Genomic DNA, 9,707 nt, shown 5'->3' with positions numbered 1-9,707 from the left:
GTGGCTGGCAAGTACATGTACTCTCTATTTCAAGGGTCTACAAGGAAGAGGCTCGCTAACTCTTTACAAAAGGCAGAGGGTGACTTCAGCACCCACCTCCTCTGCCTACACTTGACCAGAGTAACAGATAAAGGTGCATGTAGGTGAGTGAAGGCAGAGGCATCGCCTTGGTCCCTCAGTGTGTCCTTTCTGGGAACTGAAATATCATCATTGACCTGTACACAGATCTGGGCCTCTACCCAGCATGCCTACCCCTAGTAGAAAACAAGGAGCTGCCATGACCCCATGGAAATAGCCCTTCATTCCTGGCTGATGATCAGGGGCCGAAGACCAGGTGGGGGTGAGACCCCAGTGTCTGGGAAACTGTGCTCTTAGGAGCCTGCTGGACTGTGTTACCTTTCTCACCCCAAAGCACCATGACTCTGACTCCTTCACTTGGCATCAGGGCCCTATGGGATCTGGTACAGACACAATCCAGTCTGCTCAACTATCCAGTGGTCCAGACCCACTAGAGTTGACTTAACCACAAGAGACCCAGAGCACATGCCCACCTTAGACAAACACTCCCACCAGCCACAGCGATCCTCCCCGCAGCTTACACACACACAGACTACACACATATACAACTCAAAATCCATGTTGTTCTCACCTTCAAGGCTGCACTCAGAGTCCACCTACTGGGGTCTCTGGTACCAAGCACGGCCATTGTGGTCTGCCTGACATGGGTTCAAACCCCGCTGGGCCTAGTACCAGCCCTGTGAGAGGCAAGTTAATATACTGACTTCTGAAAGCCTCAGTTCCCTCCACTGCAAAGTGAGTGAGTGATTCTGGCCCCATGAGAGTGTGGAGGCAGGTGAGACCCTCACTGCCCAGACCTAGGTGGGCTGACTGGCCACGTGGCCCTCAGCACAGGACTAGGCCACTGAGAGTCAGCACAGGGACCAGGGGCGGCTCAGACTGTGATTCTTGTCCCATGTTCTGGCTGGGCTCAGCTCCTTCTGAAGCCAGGGAAGGGCTGGATTCCTCTAGGTTCTTGGCTACGTCGCCTTGAAGAATTTGAGAACATGGCAGTTTAGTAAGGCCAGAAGAAAGTGTTTATTAGACTTCCAGCAAGATGGCAGACTAGAAGGACATGGGACTCTCTTCTCCTCCAGAAAAATAGCTAGAATAAGGCTGAAACCACATTTTTCTTTTTAGCATCCCCAGAAGGAAGCACAGAAACACTGGATATCGGGGTGGGGAATTCACTAGATTCCATGCTGCTTCCATCTCCTTGTTATAATCTGTCCTTCTGCAAGTTGGATCATTATCAACATGGGACACTAACCCACAAGTTTATAGTGTTATCTCCCATCCACCTGATGACATGACTAAGAAATATATTCTAGAATGATCTGTTTGTGCAGCAGGGAACTTTAGATGGCCCTGAGAGGCACAATGACTTGTTCAGGGTCCAGAACTAGTACAAAAAGAGAGCCAGGTGGAGTCCAGCTTTTTCTCCTCAAATTACTTGATATAAATCAATTCACAAAAATGAAATGAGATTAGAGGTTATATAGATTTGAGGAAGGACTGCTAAGTGGTGTGGAGTCTTTCCTTTAAGAGTAATAAAATGTTCTAAAATTTTTAAGAGGATAATTGGACAACATTTTGATTATGCTAAAAGTCATTGATTACACATTTTGGATAGAATAGTCAGAAAGAGCTGCTAGGTACAGTGGGGAAGCATACAGAGATAGAGGAATTTTCTTGTTTGTCTGTTATTTCTGTATTATCATTACTATTGAAATAATGAAAGTGCTCTGATAATAATTGGAGTGAACACACAACTCTGTTTATACTAAATATCATTGATTGTACACTTTGAATGACCTGTATGCTTTCTTAATATATATCAATAACATTGATTTGTTTTTAAAAAATTAATTACTGTCTTTCCCAGGCCTAGCACAAACAGTGTGAAGGGATGTGTTGGGGAAACTGAGCCTAGTTAGGGAGATGACATGGGAGAGGAGGGTGAGCGATTGGCTGCTCACAGGGGCTATTGGGGAAGAGGACCCCAGGAAGTGACCTCACTTCCTTGGAGACAGACCCCAACAGAACTCAGAACCCTGGTAACCAGGCACCTTGATTCTAGACACAGCCCCCAACAGCTCACTTGGACTTAGACCTTTGAGAGAACAAGATGCTTTCTCTATGTTTACCTCTTTTCCGAGGCTCTAACACTAAGAAAACCCAGAGGGAGAGACTTTTTCGACGCTGCTCCAGGAGTTGCTTGTGCCTTCGCCCTCGAAGACTCTGGCCATTTAGGAGGAAGAACCCAAAGGTACCTCAGGGAGCCCAGGGCAGGGGAATGCAGAGCAGCCCATCCCCTGGGGTCCTGCCTGCGCTGCCTCAGCACCTCCCACTCCCCGTGTGTGTTCAGAGGGGAGGACAGTGAGGAGGGATGGGCCTTGGGCAGGAGCAGGTGGGTGAGGGACAGAAGCCTGGTGGACTTGTCATTTAACTCTGAGGTCATGGCTGGCAGGGTGGGAGGTGGAGACCTGGTGGTGGAGCACACCTGCCCACATGGAGATCCAGAGCCTTGGAGCTGCCATCTCCTTCCTCCTGTGAGGGGAGAGGGGTCTGTATCTCATCTGGCAGCAGAACTTCACGTGGGCTGCAGCCCCTTGACAGCAGCCAGGCAGGGCCTTAATGTGTCCCAGCCTGGCCGTCGGGTCTTGTCTTCTAGAGCTTTATCCAGGAGGACAGCGAGGAGATGGATGACAGAGTCGAGGACACCACCCCCCTGATCAGGGGGCGGGTGCATCACGAGGTCTGCAAAGGCCAGAGCAGGCTGGAGGTGAGAGTGGGAGGAGAGCGTTCTCCACACCCAGGGCCCATGACCCCACCCTGGGAGCTCCCCCGGCCTCTCCCTGGGCTTCCCCAGAGGGCCTCAGTTCCCACCTGCAGAGGAATCTGGGACTCCACCCCAGTCCCTGCCCACCTCCGATCACCAGCCAAGGCCAGCTGCATAGTCACATTTCCTCTATTGGCAGGAAAATGACCGGCTCATGGCTCATGAGAATGCCAAGGTATCTGCAACAGAGCTGCAGCAGCACACCCATCCTCTTCAAGTCCTGCATGAGGATCTGGAGACAAATGAAGTGGATGCAGAGGCTGAAGAGGACCAGGGTGGGTGCCTGAGAGCCCATGGGGAAGAACGGGGGGACCACACAGGTTAGCAAAGAGCAAAGAGGGGTCTTCTCTCTGTGAAGGCCTCCTGGGGTGCATTCTGAGTTTGGCCTTCTCCAGAGCAATAGGATATTTTCTGGCTTGGGGAAGTCACCTAGAAAGGCAATCATGTTTCTCAACAATCTGCCTCTTACACCTCCAGGGTCAGCTCCAGGTCCAGCAACATTGCTAGCTCTATTTCCAGCTCTAGCACCAGTGCCAGGGAGAGCAATTCCTGATGGTCTAGAGTCTCCTCCAGCTCCAGCTCCAGCTCTTGAGTCAACTCTGGAGCTGCAGCCAACTTCATCACCAGCTGTAGCACCAACTGAACTGGTACCAGCTCCATCACCACGTGTGGATTTGGGGGCAGCCCCAGAGCTGGATGAAGTGTCAACACCAGACCCAGATACAGACCTGGATGTAACACCAGCCCTGGCTCCAGAGCCATCTTACCAGATCGAAGCAGCTGATGAGCTTGAGCCAGTGCAGGCACCAGAACCTGCTCCAACTTCTCAGCTCCAGACTTGCCTGGAGGAAGAAATAGAGCCTTCCCTCCCCTCTCCTGTGAGGGCATCTATATTTCTGTCTTCTGTCTTTTTTTTCATATTTTACATTTTATATGGTTTGGTGTATTTTTCTTGTTAAATTACCTTTAAATTAAATTTATTGTTACTGTTTTCAAATGCCGGTGTCAGTGTCTTTAGGTACATTACAGTGCTGTGTGATCATCTTCAGTAACATCTCCAGAACATTTCTTCACCCCAAACAGGAGGCCCTCACCCCCTCGGCAGTCACCCTCCATTCCCCTCTGGCACCCTGGAGACCCCTCTTCTCCTTCTGTCTCCTCTGGTCGCTGTGACCCAGCTCAGACCTGAGCACCTGCACGGTCTTAGCACCTCACAAGCAGTCATTATCCTCATTTCACAGCTGGGACACTGTGGCTCAGGAAGCCTAAGGGACTTGCCCAAATTCTTCCATCAGGAGAGTCAGGGAACAGGGACAGGGACTCAGGACCAGGATTCTCTGCAGGCCCACGTGTCTGCAGCCCCCTCCACTCACTTGTACCTAGAATCCTCCTCTCTGCCGCCCCAGGTCCAGCCTCAACCTCATGCCACCTTATCCAGTTTTGGCAGAGCTGGGCCAGGAGGTGATTGTGGCCTTGAAGACTGTTCAGTTATTTTAATTTCCTTGGCTGCTCAGACAAACACCATGCAATGAATAGGCTTAACAATGGGAATTTATTTACTCATGGTTTTGATACTAAGAGAAACTCCATATCAAGGCATCATCAAAGCCATGTTTTCTTCCCATAGACTGGTGTTCTACTGCCGGCTGGTGGTGATCCCTGGCTATGGATCCTCTGTCACATGGCAAGGCACCTGTGCCTCTCAGGGCCTCTCCTTTTCTTTTTTCCATTGATGTTCAGCTTCTGGCTGCTCCCTCTGTGGCTTTCACTCTATTTATCTGAGTTTTATTCTGCAAATAGAGGACTCCAGTAATAGGATATAGAACACCTTGAGATACTCTTTAACTGAAGATACCTCATCAGTAGGTCCTACTTATAATGGGTTCACATGATGGTAATGGACTAAGTTTAAGAACATGTTCCTCTGGGTTATGTCCATCCCTACACCACCACACCAGTCATGGACAGTCACCAAGGAGGTGGCAACGGACTTCCCTACAGTGTCCTGGATGAGACCCACATGACCTCCCCCCACCAAGAGGGCAGGTGGGCATCCAGGAGGAGTCAGGAGACCACCAACTTGGCCAGGCTCTTCCCAGGGGGCACCCATCCCAGAGAAGAACCTGGGAGGGAGGCCATGTGGGGAGCATGGAAGGGTCGAGGGAATTCCACAGGGCTCACAAAGAAACTGGGATTCTCATACTTGGGGATCAGAAAACCATTCGCCGTATTTATGGTTTCTACAACTTTAATTGTATTTTTACCTCACCTCCTCAAAGCATTTTTAGGCATCTTTCTCCTCTCATTCAGTACAGAGTTTTTCTCTCCAATGGAATTTGTATTCTTCATTCAATTAGATAAGTTATGTGATCTGAGCTATTTTCCTTTTTGCCTTGACATAAAGGAAGCTTAGAGTTAAATGTTGTCCTTTCTGGCTGCAAAGCTGCATCTTAGATTTCTAGGTATATTTTATTCTTTGTATATTACAAGTAGTCCCAACATTTTTTTTTATTTTAATTAACGTTTATTATATAATAATGTCCTCAAAGTTTTAAGTTCTTGGGCAAGGGATCAAAGATGAAGTCCTTATGTAAGAAATAAATCTTCTAGAAGAAAATAAGGCTCACCGGATTATGGAGAAAAACAGAATTTATTGTCCATCTTGCATGAAGGCGTGCACAACCAGAACATGTGGCAGGTGTGCTGAACAAAAGAAAATGACACAACTTATACCCCTAAGCCTAGCACGCAAGCCCTTCCTCTGTTTCTCCATAGATTGGATACTTCAGAAGTTACAGCCTACCCTAGAAATCTGGCTTTCCCACACAAGTTCCCCAGTTTCAGATTAACAGCTTCCCCCATCACATTCCAACCATTTTGGCTTCCACCTGCTCCTTTTGCCAAATAAGGAATGGAATTTAGTGCTGAAGTGATATTGACTCAGCTCTTTCCTATGCATCCTTTTTTCCGGCTATAGGACTGGCTTAAGCTAGTTTATTTTGTTCTTACTTAACCTGGAAGTTAAGGCAGTAGGCTGTCTTAACAGTGGGAGACTGAGGCAGTAGGCTGCCAGGTTACATTAATTAATATTTTCTTCCTCCCTGCTTTATATTACCTTTATGTGAAAACTAAACCGACCCCTGTCTCTTACACTTAATAGTCTGTAATTAGAGAGCATCATTCAGTGTTCTCTGTATCTGCACTGCTTGAAGGCTGGAAGACAGACTTGAGATCTTTCAAGTGGGATGGACTGGAGGACGTGGGAGTGCATGAAGGGCTGGGTGGGACGGTCACTCATGGAAAGGTTTTGTAAGCACCAGTGAGTCTAGTCCAGACTAGGCAAATTGGACGAGGCAGGAACACATGAGAAACTTCTCTAGGCTTTCCCAGGCATCCCAGAGATGTGTGCGCTTCCTGCCTGTAAGGCCATGACAGGACAGTGAAGCATCCTGAGGAGAAAGGAAACGAGGTGGGGTAGGGGGCAGGAAAGATGGTACCGGTACATCTCGGGGATTGCAGTGTGGCTGCAGGGTATTTCTTTCCTGCTGTCTGGCCTCGAGGTAGTTTCAATCAAGAGAATTTACCTGCTGATCAGTGTAGGCTCCAGGATCTGACTGCCTGCTGTAGCTGACTCTCCCTGCGGGGAGTTCTTAAGTGATAGGCTATCAAGTGATCCATGACATTATACATCCTGCCATAACCCACTGAATGGACTGGGGGAGAGTGTAAACTACAATGTAAACTATAATCCATGTGGGGCAGCAGTGCTCCAAAATGTATTCACCAAATGATGTGCCACAGTGATGAAAGAGGTTGTTTATGTGGGAGTAGAGCGTGTGGGGAGTGGGGTACATGGGAACCTCTTATATTTTTTTAATGTAAGGTTTTTTGTGATCTCTCTATCTTTTTTTTAAGGTAATAAAGAAAAGAAAAAATATTTTTTAAAAAATGCAACTATATAAAAAAAATTTTTTAAAGAGTCAGTATTGCCCAAGGACTTGCTTCCTGTTCTAAGGAAGAGTTAATGTGTTTCCAGTTGTAGGCAGAAACAGTTGACGTAGGACAGGCAAAGGTATCACTGTTGTTATTTAAAGGTTTTATAGGGTTACAAGAGATGCGTATGTGTGCCAGCTTCAGGAGGGGTGAACTAATGGTTAAGTTCATGTGTCCACTTGGTTAGGTTATGCTGTCCAGCTGCTTGGCCAAGCAAACACTGATCACGACTATAAGGGAATTATGGATTTAAATCATTAGTCAGTTGATTGCATCTAAGGCTGATTACATCTACAATCAACTAAGGAAGTCGCTTCAGCAATGAGAGAAGCCTCACCCAATCATTCAAAGGCCTTAAAGGGAGAACCGATGTTTTCAGCATTTTGAAAGTAGAATTTTTATCTCTTCTTCAGCAGCCAGCTTCTTCCGGGGACTTCATCATCGCCTTCCTGGGAGTTCCCAACTTGAACCCTTCACGACAGAATTCAGACCTGCCGATCCCCAGGGTCACATGATCCAATGCCTATAATAATGCTTATAATATTAACCTATACACATATGTATTCATACATATATATACGTATAGCCATACATACAATGAGCAAATACATACATACATATACACAGGTGTATATGTTACACATATATACATACATACATATATAGCCTGTCTATCCCGTCAGTTGTTTCCCTAGAGAGCCCTAATACCTCAGTACCAGGAAACCCCAGAGTTTCCTACAAGAGTGGAAATTCCTTGCACATGAGGTTCATCCAGAGTTGGGGAACAAGAATCCCACACTGTCAAACCAGCTGCCAAGAGGCTCCAGCACAGGGGCATAAAGAAGTCCAGTGGCACATCTCCAGAAGCAGATCATTTTTTGTAAGACTTATACAGCTCCATTAAGGAAGTAAGCCAGGAGCCAAGGTGGGAAGTCTTGCCCCGTCCTTCTGGAGAGACCCTGCAGAGGTCCCGGGCTCTACTGGGAGGATGCCACCTGCTGAGATGGCCTCTGCTGTTTTCCATCTCATGGTCTCTGAGGGAATGCAAGCAGGAAGCCTGCTCTTACAGTTGTGCCCTGAGCAAGGCAGAGAATTCTGGAACAGGCACAAAGCACTCGGCACCTCGTGGCTGCAGGATGCCTTCCCCTGCCTTCCTCTTCATTTTGCCTCACAGTAACTGGTACAAAACACGGCAGCTCTGAGAAACTTTGTTTTTTGCCTCTTTCATAGTAGACATAATCCCTCTTTTATGGCACAGATTGACTGAAAAGGTCCATGATATCCTCATGAGCTCTGCCCCTCTTGACAAAGACTTTGTGTTTCTTTCCCCCTCATAAACTCTCAGTCCCCCTCCCACTCGCCAACCACTTCCGTGACACACACAAGCTACCATTGCCACACTGGAACACTTATTTTTTTCTTCTCCATATAACTCCTCCGAACAGGAAAGCCCAATATCACCTTATACTTTAATTAGCTTCAACTACTCTCTCCCCTCATATACTTCCCCAATTGCCCATCAGATTTCAAATATTTAAGGAAGAAACATCACAAATTACCTTTTTTGACATGGAAAATTTGAAACATGAAGTACCTGCTATATTCTTTTTTTTCTGGTTAAGTATCATTTAATAGTAACTCAATATAAATTAGTTATAATAAACAATTTATTAACAGATAAACGGTGAAAACCTAAATAAAGAAAATTATTAGAAATATTGTACATGCACATTTTAGCAATGTCACCAGATGTGAAAATAATTTTTGAAAATGAAATGAATACAAATAATTATCATCTCAAACTTTTAATTGGGATCTTGAAGTTGAGGTACTGAGAGACATAAATCATCTGAACAGAATTTTATTCCACCAATAATCATAACACGGTGAGACTCTTCCAAGGGTATCCTGATGAACATGTAGACTTACGTACCACCACGGCCTCCACAGGATGAGGCTGAGTGAACCATCTCGGGATAGATATGTAGGTTCAGAAAATCAAAACAACAGAAGCATCTGCATGTATAGTATCAGCTCAGTATCTACCCATAAGTTTTGAATGTTAACAAATATACATATGATTTTAATTCTAATTCCCATGTGTGATGGTTAGGCTATTGTGTCAACTCGGCCAGGTAACTGTGCCCAGCTGTTTGGTCAAGCAAGCACTGGGCTAACTGTAATACAAGGGCTTTATGGACTTTAGTCACCATTGACTTTACTGCAGTGGCAAATCATAGATAGCTGGTTATAATTACGTCAGTCTGGGAGACTGCCATCAGCAGTGAGTGACGTTCAGTTGAATGCCTTAGAAGGAGAAGTGATCCCAGCACTGAGAATTTCCCAGCTCGTCTTTGGAGAGCCAGCGTCTCCCAGAAGTCATCAAGAACTTTTACTGGACTTTCATCGCCTGCCTGCAGAAACTGGGCTTGTGCATCCCCACAGCTGCGTGAGAGACTCTTATATAATCACATACTATTGACAGATACCTCTTGTTGATTCTGTTTCCCTAGAGAACCATGAAAAAATGTTTGCTTGAAGAGGACATTTGCTAATAAAAAAAAAATTAAAATAAAATATAGAGGAGGGCCTCAAGATGTTAACAAATAGGGAAAACTCCACTCGAGACAGGAAAACCCTCCCTCGCCTCCACCTTCTCCTACCCCTGAAGCAGGGCTCCTGCCCTGAGCCCTGTGTGCTCTGAGTGCCCCCTGCTGCCCATCCCTCTCTCTGCACACAGAAGTTTATGTCTGAGCTCACACACATACTTCCCCTTATTGTATGTCCACCTTGTAATACAGTGTTGTGCCTTTGG

The sequence above is a fragment of the Dasypus novemcinctus genome, chromosome 2 (assembly GCF_030445035.2).
Source record: "Dasypus novemcinctus isolate mDasNov1 chromosome 2, mDasNov1.1.hap2, whole genome shotgun sequence".
Classification (NCBI taxonomy): domain Eukaryota; kingdom Metazoa; phylum Chordata; class Mammalia; order Cingulata; family Dasypodidae; genus Dasypus; species Dasypus novemcinctus.
The sequence above is the reverse complement of the archived record's forward strand: the minus strand, read 5'-3'. Positions refer to the sequence as shown.